At 41.7% G+C, this 13,412-nt stretch overlaps 1 protein-coding gene and 1 non-coding gene across 2 annotated transcripts in view; both read right to left on the reverse strand.

Moving 5' to 3' along the window:
- The window catches only part of LOC137789064 (partitioning defective 3 homolog), a 307,879-nt gene that overhangs the window by 283,585 nt on the left and 10,882 nt on the right, over positions 1–13,412 (reverse strand). The window lies entirely within an intron of this gene.
- On the reverse strand, positions 4,373–4,444 carry trnaw-cca (transfer RNA tryptophan (anticodon CCA)). Its single transcript has one exon. It is a non-coding gene; the product is annotated as a tRNA-Trp (tRNA).

Consider the following 13,412-nt stretch of genomic DNA (forward strand, 5'->3'; position numbering starts at 1 on the left):
ATGCTTTTAACACAGTGATACCTTCAGAAACTATCAAGTAAACTTGATGTCTAGCTAATGGTCTGGATTTTGGAGGATGAATCCACTAACACGCATTTGTTTGGCTGATAAAACACAATGAACTATAGTAATTAAACTGTTTTGTGAATACAAAGTGAGCATCCAGCACAGCCTTGACGAGTTGACTATATTTGCAGAACGCTCTCAAAAATGAGCCAATTACATATTTACAAAGTCTCCGACTTCTGCGCTCAATCACTCATTGTTCCAATAAACAACACACTTCATGATGAATTGTTCAGCTCGTGCAATAATTCAGTTGAATCTCCAGTATGTGGCTAGTGGCCCAGTTGTTACAAAGTGCTCAGAGAAATACAAGTTCATTAATTATTATTCCAAACTACTTTACTGAATGGAAATAAGCTAAAGTTTCCCACACAACTGGCACCAATGTTCACTTGTACTGAGAAACGTCCTTTTAATAAGAGGGGCTACGACAAGATTAATGCTTTTGCAAGATGGACAGGTTTGTAGCGCAGGCACATATGAAAGGCTCAAAGAGATATATGTATATTTCCTTTGGCCAACAGTTAACATTTCCCCACATGTGCACGAGGCGAGTGGCAGCATTAGTGCCAGAGAGGTAAGCAAGGGATCAAGCTGGTAATGCAGGCCAGCCCGTCAAACACCGAGCCAAATCCTGCAGCCTCTTAACACGGAGACCCTGCAAATATCTGCCACACCTAAACACACTGAGCCAGAGCAGAGACTACTGTTAATTCTCTGGAGTCTCACGCTGCCGTGGGGGGAAGAGAGGCAGAGAGCCAGAGAAAATCTCCTTCTGTTACTATGAGTCAACGACTCCGCTATTCTTTAGACAAATGGCACCCGGGTTTCCAGGCTTTGTGATTAGGGATGAGTTGTATGCTTGGATCAACCTCTGTGTCTCTCCTGCTGCGTGGTCTGCTGCTGGAACCGGGGATTTGTAGTCCCTGAACCTTGTTTCTACAGGACTACAACTGCACGCATCACATGATAAGTACAACGTGGAAAGCTGAGCATCTGTTTTGGATAAAAAAAACAGGTTGGACTGTGTGTGTGTGTGTGTGTGTGTGTGCGTGTGTGTGTGTGTGTGTGTGTGCGGCCAGACATGCCGCCTCATGGCTCAGCGTGAGCTGCAACTGCCGCTGCGATGAAGGTTTCACTAACAAATTAAAACAGACGTTATAACACGAGGATCTCATCGAGTACTTTCATAATGATACATCATTAAGACAATTTAAGAGTAAACCTTCAGACAGGATGTGCCAAAGATTAAGAGGCAGGAAAGAAAAAGGCAGTAGATTGTGGATGTTTAAAAGCAGGTTATCTCCATTTATGATATCTTCGTCATGGCCCTAAAACAACCGTCTTTGGGAACTTTTGGCCCCGTAGATGTGCAGAAGCTACATACATGCATATGCATTGCTTGATACATGCCCAACTTATTGGTTACTGATGCATAACTGACCGAATGAATAGAATGAACTATAGACAGGTCACAGTTTACGCTTCAGCTTTGCAAGCAGCTAGCTTGTCGACTTGCATCCCAAAGTCACATTAGCATTTGCATGTTTATTAGCAATCTGACTGGAGAGGCAGCAGAGACAGCTTGTTTGGGCAGCGAGCCAATTTCATCCCATTTGAGACAAGTGGTCGTTAGCAACAGCAAGGGGGATTTTTACACACACACACACTCACACACACATACACACACACACTTACTGTCTTGTGCATCAAAGACTTCCGAGAATATTGGACAAGCGAGGTAGCATGCATGATTTGGCTACTGGGGTGCACTAAGGAGAAGGTCGTGTCTAATTATATGCAATTATAAGGATGAAAGTATTCGCACAAGCAAAACAAATAATGATTTATTATTATATAATATAAAAACAATGTACTCCTGGCTTGACAGTATAATATTGGTCACATATGTTATACAATAAAGGACTTTGTAATGTTATGGCTAAATCTAGTCCCTAGTTAACTGTCCCTTAAGAAAAGGGACAGTTTTCTCAGGGGTTTGATAAAGACTGTCGGTTTCAAACGATTATCAGAAATCCACTAACAGAGACAGAGGGTGAGGGTGTCATGTTACTGAAAGGAGATTTCAGTCTCAGACCCGAGGGAGACGTCCCATACAGGCCATCTGCTCAGCCTTGGACTGTGAAGAGGGGCAGTCAGATTTGGTGCAGATGTGTCATGTCTGTGTGTTATTGTTGAGAACCTTTGACAGAATTAAAAGAGTCCATCATTCATTGGCAGTGTGTTCTTTTCTTTCCATACTTTAAATGTTTAGTCATAATTTAGGCGGAAAGTGAAAAGTGCAAAACATGGCATTGCCAAAGTGCAACAGTTTGGGTGTACAAAACAGGAAGAAGAGAACCAAGAATGAGTCTTCTCATTTAGTTTTGCCACTTTGAAGTTATTGTTACTCTGAATATGTCATATTCAAAAGAGCCACAGCGACAATAACAATAACTTAGGAACAGAATAAATCCCTGTAATATTCAACTTAGCTTGATAGATTATACTCAAACAATGTCTACCGGCTACACGATGACGATGCCACTGAAAGTCTGTGGAGTCCCTCCAAATTCAGAAAAACATGTTGAGAGCACTGTGAGACTCTTTGTCTACTTTTAGAAACAGCGGTCAGCACAATTTCGGCCCACTTTGGTTTATTATTTCATAAGCACAGAGGTTACGTTTGCCAGATGGGACCTCCAAACGAACCAAGAGAAACACAGAGCACGGGGTGAGTCACCAAGAAACAGACAACCCACTGTGGACATGTCACGAGACACACGGCTCCTTAGCAGACTGCAGATGTGGAACACAGAGAGATGGGCAGAAGACCGCTCTTATTCGTGTGGGTGTGTGTGTGTGTGTGTGTGTGTGTGCGTGTGTGTGTGTGTGTGTGTGCGTGTGTGTGTGTGCGTGCGTGCGTGTGTGTGTGGGATGTGCTTGGGATCTAAATGTGGAACAAACTTCAGTATGTACTACTTATTGTCTCCTGCATAAATGTATTCATGTCAATGCTCATGTTTCCAAATGGTCATAATTCAAGGATCCACATACAGCAAACAAAAGTGAACTTCGGTCCGTCAGGAAATGAGGCAGCTCCTCGTATCTGTGGTGAGAACACAGGATGTGGTGTCCAGTGTCAAGTTTTGGAATATGAGGGCTATTTCATTGTTAGACGCACAGTTTAGTGTAGTGGATCTATGATCTGTATCATTAGTACTTAGATAGATACTTTATTCATCCCCAAGGGGATATTTGTTATCAGAGCAGCGCCTAACAGCTAACAGACACAAAATAAAATTGAATATAAAACAACAGGGATGAAAGATATATACAAGCTAAAAATAATATATATATATATACACACACACACACACACACACACACACACACACACACACACACACACACACACACACACACACACACACAGATAGAATACAAATAACTGGAATGAAATATATGTATCTGAGTGTCTTAATTTAGCACAATTACTTGAAATGTAAACAATAGAGTGTGCAAAATGCAAAGTATGTGTGTGTAGTATATATGAAGTAAAAATAAACTCAGGTATTCAACCTGATGTATCCTAATGTGTGCTTTTATTGTCACTTTGAATGTCAAATATCTAAAAATTGGCTGTATTTGTGATTCAGGTTGTGTACTGTGACTTTGCCAATCATGTCCAGTCTGGAAATCCTGACGTGTACACAACAGCACACACCCCCACTTCACACCAAAGGAAAGAGGGAGGATCAGTACATTGACAGAGAGAGAAAGTGTGTGAGGGTGTGTGTGTGTGTGTGTGTTTGTGTGTGTGTGCGTGTGTGTGCGCGTATTTGCATGTAAATCCCAGTAGGCTCGAGACCAAGATATGTAGAGCAGACATTGAGATCAGGAGTGTGAGGGCCAGTAAGTGGGAGAGGCAACTGTTTGGTCTTACATGTTGAGACAGTTCTCGCCACATCTGCACTGCAACTGCTGAGCTCAAAATTAGCACATGCCGTTCTCTAAGGCCGTAGACTCTCATACCACTTCCATACACCGGTCTTCTTTTCACAACCAAAAGCTGCTCATATGTCCAAAGACACTAGACAAATAAATACATTTCCAGACTAAACTAAATTCAATGTGAGCTCGAACGATGACGCTCAGTAGCACACTATCCATTTCAGCAGAGAGGCCAGTACAGATCGAGGACATCACCATGTGACCAGTCAAACACGATACTCCTGGGTAAACAGCTTTGTATGAATTCAGTAGTTTGTTTGTGTAAACATTCCCTTAATGTGTCGAAAATCACTGACCCTGACGTGATTTGAACACGCAACCTTCTGATCTGGAGTCAGACGCGCTACCGTTGCGCCACAAGGTCTGAAAATATGCCTGACCAAACGTCCTTCTGTAAACTGGACTCGATACACTCATGAGACATAAACACTGTGTAGGATGTCTAAACACGTTGTCATCATCACCATCTTTGTGTAACGATAATAAACCTTTTTTTAAAAGAAAAGAATTCCTTAAGCTCTGAATCTTTGTCAGGAAACAAGGACACGCAGACACAGACAGCCAAAGGGAAGAGGCAGGGAGGGAGTGCTGATGAAAGCTACTTTCCAAAGGATGACTGTGGAAAACATCCAAGATCCACAAACACTGAGGTATGAAAGAGGTTACAGTAAAGTGAAGGACTCAAAAATACATGAAATGCAAACAATGTTGAAGACAGCTAAAGACAAAGAGACGACAGGCCAGATGTGTGTCTGCACTTGGAAGGAGTTGTGTTTGTGTTTCCCGATGTCTTGACAATCCTCAAATGGAGCTCTGCTCCCTAACATCGATTAGCTGGTGATAATAAGCGATTGCTTGGACAAGAATTGGCAAAGTAAAGTGGAATTAGACGTGCTGTACGCGCGAGGACTATCCTCTTTTAATAGAAGTCTGGACGTTCCAGCTCTATTTACAGTAACAAGTCTCTGGAGGATCTGTGTGTGCTGGTTTTATGACTGCTGGAAGAAGCAACATGCAGAGGGCATGCAGAGGTCTCTTCTTTTGCCAAGCACAATATAGCGAGGAAGGACTGATGAAGAGGCAGCGACAGTCAAGTAGGTGTAGAGCTCCATTCAACCAATGTCCATGTGCTTTCATCGCTCATACCTTGCTCCGGCATGGGCTCTAAGCAACATAGCTAGAAGTATCTAGAAAAAATATGGATTATTTTTGTATTGAATCCTTGTGATGATTGATTGATGATACACTGCCATACATATATCTATTGCATGTATTGTATATCCAGTACTGTACAGCAGTGGCCTGCTTCAGTCCTCTGATTTCCATTTGTTTTCTTCTGAGCAGACCTCGCCATGTAATTTGAGAAGCTTTTCGGCATCAGCTAAGCCCCAAACAGCAGAGAACTGTAATTATCAGGACAATCATGACCTCTAATGCTGCGTTCAAACCAATGCAATTTTGTGCTCATTCGCGTCAAACTAGACGCGGCGGAGAGGGGGAGTTGCTTATCTCTATGGAAACTGAGCTATTTATTTCCGCCATTAACCATAAAAGAAATAACCGCTATTTCTGCTTTGTACATGTTGTGAAAGTCCCACAACAGTTGGAACATCAAACGCCCTCGTGTCTGGGTTCACAACGTCAAGCGAATTTAGCTTTTTCACATCGCGCCATTCACGTCCGTGTGAATATATAAAGCTGCCAAAATCCATAAACATGTTATCAATAACAACAATCATGTCAACAACTTAAGTTGCGCCCCAGCACTTACAGCTAAAAAATACCTTTCAGACCAGAACAGCGAGGCAGAATAACGGTGCGGCGGTCCCGCCTTGAAGTGGCTGTGTGAAAGCAGCTATTGGCACAAACTATCTGTTGTATGTACAATCTAAGGTAAAACTGGCAGAGAAAAAAAAGAGAGCTGTGGCGTGTCGAAAAGATGTTGTGACGCAGCGTTAGAATATCTGACCACATCAAACGGCTGTATGTTCAAATCATGTAGTGGTGAGTGCAGTGGAGCGAGGCCTTCACAGATCAAAGCTGCACACCAGGGTTTTAACATGACTAAGCCCCTTTCTTCTGTCTGGAAAGCCTCACCTCCATAAAAGAGAACAACCTGCTCAACTCATACTGTACCAGCATGGCCTCTTTAACGTCTTGATGTCTCTATTATTTCTTCATGTAGTTGTCTAATTGCTGTGCTGATAGAATACCCATCAGCTGTCCATTAAGCACCACAGTGCCGATGGGATTTCATCTTGTTTGTTCTAAAAATGTCAAAGCCAAATGACGTGTCATCCAAAGACAAATAAAAACATGACGTTACCTAGATGAATTAGTTCAGGATTCACAACATAGTAACATAATGGCATGTATAATCACTTCCCTCTGGGTTTCTTGTCCACAGTTATTGTGCTGACTAAAGTGCAAGTGTTCCATCTTGAGATTGATTGTTTATTTATGTTGCTTGAGCATTTATTATACATGTATAAGTATCATAGAGCCATGAATCTACCACAGTGTTGACTACTGTGGTATGATAATGAAAAGGCTTTTCAAACATCAACAGTGCATTTGAATCTTGTATTAATCCATAATGAGCACATGCACTCATTAAGCACTCTGCATTGCTTTACATGTTTGTGTTCCTCCATATGAAGGAACACATATGAAGCACCCACTGCTAACGTCTCTGCAGCTGTACATGTATTTCTTTCTAGTTTTTTGTATAATATTTGTATATGTGTGTGTATATATATATACTTAATAAAGTATATATCTATCTCTATCTATCTCTCTCAACCGCTCATGTGTCATGATCACAGTAATATGCAGATTAACATTCAGCAAATGATTCACGGGTGGCTGGACAGATTGGATTTGTGCTTTCCAAGCGTATCTCATAAATATAATGTAATTATGTTTGAATTCTGACCCTGGATGCCGATAAGGGCCAATGTGACAGTGACTGAATTCAATGCAGTGATACTTCATCCTTGGTTTGAGATGTTAGGAAGTGCAACTTAACATGCACACATTGTCATGTCTACTCGGATTTATTGAGACCATTAAGAACGATGTGATTATCATCTCAGAGTTAGAACATATTTTTTTAAGAATCATAAAACATTTTGTCATTATTCTAAAATGGCACGAAGACAGTTTCTGACTAATGAATGCAATCTGCTTCTATATCCCGATGTGTCAACTCTAAGAGTAGCGTTTGGAAGAAACACACATGGCCACTTAGCCACTCGGCTGCTTTTCTGCTCACTGTCTTGTAGCTTGGCAGCATGAACAGCATCCAAAGCCAAAGGCTTTCAGAGACGCCTGGCTCACACACAGTTAGCAGCCTGCTAGTGCCAGTGTGCAGAAGTGTGTGTTTGTTTGCATAGTGTCACTGCATAGACATCCTGCATTAGTGTCCCAATTTTGGGATGCACAGCATAATTAAAGACAGATCAAGGAGTCTGAGATTATTAAGATTGAAGGACACTGGTACCTCATTCCCTCTGTACCGTCAGAAAACTGAAGGTGTTATTAGTCTACAGCATACTAGAACAGTGACACAAACTCTCTTGTTTAGACCTGCAAAATATACACCCACAAATCACTGACAAAGAGTCTGTTTATCATCCAAGAAGTAGAATAATTGCAGTCAGCATTAATCCACTCGGATAAAAATGAATTCCCCCAAACTCTATAGAAAAGTGTCGGAAAGAGGGAAATCCCTAACTTCAAGAACACAATGTGTCTTCTTTGTGTTTCTACTTTGTAATTTTCCAATTTCCCCACGTTGACCTTCTAATGATCAACGGAGTCTTCCAAACACAATAACTTTATTTTTAACTTTCACGGTACCCACCCACAGCTAATGAAGTGTCTGTAAAGCGAGAAGCAGTGCCACTCAAGATGTGCACTAAAATAAAAGAGGTTGCATGAGGAAGGTTCCCTTCGGTGAAGCACAGAAATACTGTGCTCATGTGGGTTTCATCATGTCGCCACAGGAGCACCAGCTGGCAAATATTAAGTTTAAGAAGTGAGACAGTGGACAATATTGAGTATGTCAAATCTCCCGGCTGTGACTGTTCTGCCACAGCTCCTTCAAGTCTTACTACTACTACTACTACTACTACTACTACTACTACTACTACTACTAGTAGTAGTAGTAGTACTAGAATTTCTCACTATTACTACTAACTACTGCTACTCTCTACTGCTGTTACTTCTCTCTGCTACTTTCTCCTGTTAGCTAACGAGCTAGCCACGCAACGTTTAAAACCGTGGAATGTAATGCACCACGCCATGCTCACGTCTCAACATGACCACCATCATGCTCTTCGCTTTTATATCTCCAAATATGTTATCAAATTTCTCTGATGTCTTCTCAACATTGAAATGAAATGTATAATCAGATAATGCGTGAACTGTGTAAGCGATCAGCTTTCAATAGATGGACTTTTTGACTGTGAGCCGAAGGAGAAGGAGATACTTTTTAAGATGGTATAAGAGAAAGAAAGGATGATAGATAGAGATGGAGAAGGAGAAAAACACAATATGGAAGGGGAAGGGGTGAAAAAAAATGCAGGAAACATGAGGGAGGGTGTAAAAAGGAGGATAAAAGAAAGGGGGAAGACAACAAAGGGAGGTGATGAGAGGGGAAGGAGGTTGAGAAAGAATAAAAAAGATGTTGAGAGAAAGCACCGGAGGCTGTGCTGCAAGGTTAAATCTAATGAGCTCAGTGTTTATCGACGCGAGAATTAGGGACACAATTATGCCAGGGAGAGTAGAAATTGTCACACACGTTCGTGTACAGACGCACGCACACATGCACGCGCTCACACACACACACACACACACACACACATTCTAGTTAAGGTAATTTCAGAACCTGCTGATGCTTGAAACAGGAATGTAACATAAAGCAACCTCAATACATTTCATTCTCTTTGGCGGTGCATGAAGACAGAGCGCCGCTGAGCTGGAAATAACTTGCAGCGGTCGATTCAAACCAGCTCAGAGCTACAAGTGTGGGGAACATGGACACCATGAAGTTTACTTTTCACCCTTCCCCATGGGGACAGCAGTGTTGTCTCTGTGCTCTATGTTAAGTCATACTCCACTTGTTTTCTCCTTCTCTATGTGATGAGCCATGAGATACAAACGCACAAACAGCAATGAACTAATAAAAATGTGCGCCACAGCTGGGCCCACAAGCCAACCAGTGTGCCAACAACGTTGCGGTGAAATATGCAAGGTAATGTGTGTGCCATTGTATCCGTTTGACTTCCAACAATCCCCCTGCAGCTCCATCGCCCCTCCTTCCCCTACGCCCAGTACTTTCACTGAAGCTGTTCTCAGTCAGTGAGTGATGGAGGAGAACCGATCCATCTCTCTTTAGGACCACCAGAGTTGAAGGCTTGATGTGTGAGGAGAGCCACTGAGGAGGAAAAACGGCTGCTTTACTTTGACTTCAGGGTATATGTGCATCATCGGGTGGTGGTGGTGGTGGTGGTGGTGGAGAGTAACTTGTGGCAGATTCCCATGCAGTCAGTGTGTGAAGATAAAGGGACTCACTGTAAGCAGTGTTAGATTGATACAGCAGAGGGAGTTCAAGTGGACTGGTGTGTGTTTACCTCTGAGCTATAATGTACACAAACCAATACTGTGTATTTTGCAATCGATTCCTGGTCCATGCAGAAACAAAACACCTCCCGTTTGTGAAACCTGTTGTGTTTCTAAAGGACAAAACAATGTGCTTTTCATGATAATTAAATCCACAGCTTTGAACAAACAGATCTGGACAAAGCAAGACCCTAGTGTCTGCTGTGTCGGATAAAAAGAGGCGTGATTACACCACGTCAAGCTGAATGGATTTCAACCAAGCTCATTACTTAAAATGTTAAGACTGTTTCTGAAACTAAGCTAATGATTGCACAGGTTTGATGTTGTACTGCTAAAGCGTACTCAAAAGGTGACTCTGACTGTCATAAAGATACAGTATGTGTGGCGAGAGGTGATATGCTCAAAGTTTAGCATAACAAAGAATGTTTTGCCTGGTTTGAGCAAAAAAATAATGTCCTGTAAGTCCTCAAATTTGTCTTTGAATCAACTGAGAACTGAAGGGACAGGTTGGGGATTTTCTTGGGAATACTGCGGGCAACATTGCCAACAGGTGATGAAAGTGTAGGTGCCTTAGGGCTTTCTGTCATTAGCAATGAGAAGGGTTGCAGGGAAATCTGGTAGGTTGATAGACACTGAGAGTAGGAAACCGGCTCAACCAGATCATTCACCTAAACCTGACAGCACATACACGGAAATGTAGGTATGCACATACACTCACACACTCTCTCCAGGACGCAAAATCAACACAAACATACACTCATTTGCAAAGAAGTTGCAGTGTCTGACAGGTGAAGATAGAGGATGTTTACACAGCCTTGCTATGTACAAGACACAAAACACCTGAGAGGTTTTGTTAAGTTAGAGGTACACCAGAAGACTGTGGTGGTGTAGTGTAATCTAAGACACTAACACCAACACCCACAGCGAACCTGCCTTCTGCAAAAAATCGACTGGGCTGGAGTGAAAAGCCTCAACTACAACCAATAAAGGCCAAGAAAGAGCTGTTTTATGCTAACAGTGAATTTCTGAGTGTTTTCAAGAGCTAGGCGACTGCATTACCGTGGAGGCATAGATCACTTTCTTTATTATAAACTGAGGCAAATACACATGAATGCTCAAAAAAAAGCACATTGCCACATATTTTGTATTGAGAAAAGGCACGATTCTATCCGGCAAATACAAAATATATTCCCTCAAATGTACAGATGATTAGAATTGAATGCAGTAGATGTATTTCCCCAAAAGCTGCACAATCCGCAGTTATCATATCTGGTCACCATCTTGAAGGCACATGTTTTGGAGATGTGGGGATCTGTTTGCAGGAAGCAGATGCTATTTGCAGGCAGTCTCCTACCCTCAGGCATTACTGATACCTAATCATAGGGTGTGAGGTGGTTGGCCTGTCAGTGGCAAGTCAGCATCAGAAAACAGACGAGGAGCAGAAATCCATCTGTTATCAATGTACTGTCGCTCGAGCAGAAAGACGAATACCAATCCATGATTCCTCATGACGTCTTTCAAGTAAGCCTGAAGTGTCTCTCAATGGTTTCTGGGGACGAGTATGACAGAGCATGTTTAGCATACTAACTGTTGCTCTTGTTGTTATAAGACAAAGAGATTTAAGACTATAAAAAAATGTGCTGCAGAAAACTCTTTAGTTTGTTTAAGTAGAAAAAGGTTTTAAATATCAAAAGACCTGTTAAGAATTCCTCAGACTGCAGCACATTATCACAGGGACGACTTGGTCCAAGGGTTATGGACAAGTGTGTGAAATACAAGCTCGTAGTTATATTTGAAAAGTAATTATTGGAAAGAAAAACACTAATGAATCCTAACCCACTCAGCGAGGTCAGAACAAACACATGAACGCACTGTGACTAACCCCGATTTCACATTTAAATAGTTCCATGACTTCCAGCCGCACTTCGTTACTCTGTACTGATTGACCCCATTTCAAGGTCCAAGTAACAACTAATCATACTGCAACATGTTCTGTGCTGGGCAGGAAATTACTCTGCACAGATAAATCAGTGTCTTAACATATTCATCAGTGAAATCTCTATGTTGGCCATCTAAACTAGATGAGCTGAATTCACAACTCATTTGCAGAAACACAGAGTCATACTAAGTCTACTCTTGAGCCAACAGCTTAGTGCTTTGGGATGATCTCGTAGTTGGTGCATCTGTCTACAACGCGTCTTCTGCTCGACTGAACACCAGCACCTCTACACCAGTCTATTTACACTAAATGCACAAAGACAGTTGGTGCTGCTCGCTCTTTACTGGCAAACATAGATGAAACCAACAAACCACAACATCATCAAACGATATGGACTCATTATTATGATCAATCGGTCAGAGCGCCAAGTCAGATTGCAGTCAGATATTGACTGTAGAGTGGAGCCATCCTTGCAGTAAAGTAATGACAGGATGTAATGTATGTGTGGTTTGATGTGGCTCACCATAGGTGTGAATAGAGCAAACAACAAACTCTTCATCATCTCACTATAGCTCCGCTCGGTGTATGTCAATTCAAATAAAAAGGCATGTCGGTCGATATTACAAAAATAATGATTTCTCTTAGGCTGCAATCACAAAATTGTCTTTATTGGAGAGCAATGAAGAACTTATTAACATACTCAAAAGGCTGTGCAAAGGAAAGCTACAGCCAAAGTCGCACAGCAATGAATAGCAACAAACAGGAAAAATTGCATCAGCAAATTAAAACTGAATATATGCAAGCCAAGAATATCAGCTGATGTCTGCCAAAAATCTTTAGTGTGTTTCAGAGACTTTCAGCTGAGGGTCCGAAGTGAGAATATTCAACACCCTCTTGAATGGAAACACACCAGGAACAACCCAATCTACAAGAAAAGATCCTTCATCAATTAAGCCCCACTCAATCCCTGACTGCTTTCGTATATTTCCACAACAGAAACTCTTGAATCAACGCCCTGGGAACAGGCGAGAGTGAATTCCCAGGCAGGGCAGTCCTAACTTTGATTTGAAATACTTTAAGCTCCAGAGCACATAACCTGCCAAAACCTTTTTCTTTGCGTTCATTAACTTCACAAAGAAAGGAATCCACTTTAGCACGGTAGCAAACTTTCACTATCCCTCTGTTCATACTGCGCTGCTTGATTTACAATAAATCCGTCCAAATGACTGCAATATCCCACAGTCTAAACTCATCTAGCACTCAGGATGTATTTTCCTCCTGGAGCCCTGAGCATGCCATTTCCATTTCACAGTTCTGTCTGGATGTTTGAGGGTATATCTTAGTGGGCTGATGTTTTGAAACCCCCACACAAACAGATTCAGAGAATTGTCAGTCAATTTATAAGCGATGACATCATTTCTTTTTTCAAGGAATTTGAATGAGCAATAGTGCAAAACTGCATATATTGAATAATTGTTTCAATGTGAGATCTGATTTCATACACTTATGAACAGATACTTTTCAGAAAAGAGCAGGTTTGGTTGCAGATGTGTTTGCAGTGCATGCAAAACAATGGAAAGTAGAGGAAGTTAATATAGCACAAGGGAGAGATTATTCAGTTATTTAGCAAAGGAAATGAAACAGTGCCCTAAGCTTGACAGACAACATGATAGATTTCAGACCATTAGGGAACGGATCATGAGCACAATTATGGCAGATCAATAGATGAGGGGTTTGAAAGACACCAGGCACCTCTAAGTTAATCAGG

This window comes from Clinocottus analis, unplaced genomic scaffold (assembly GCF_023055335.1).
Source record: "Clinocottus analis isolate CAN_PGR_092001 unplaced genomic scaffold, fCliAna1.0.p SCAF_18, whole genome shotgun sequence".
In the NCBI taxonomy this organism is placed as follows: Eukaryota; Metazoa; Chordata; class Actinopteri; order Perciformes; family Cottidae; genus Clinocottus; species Clinocottus analis.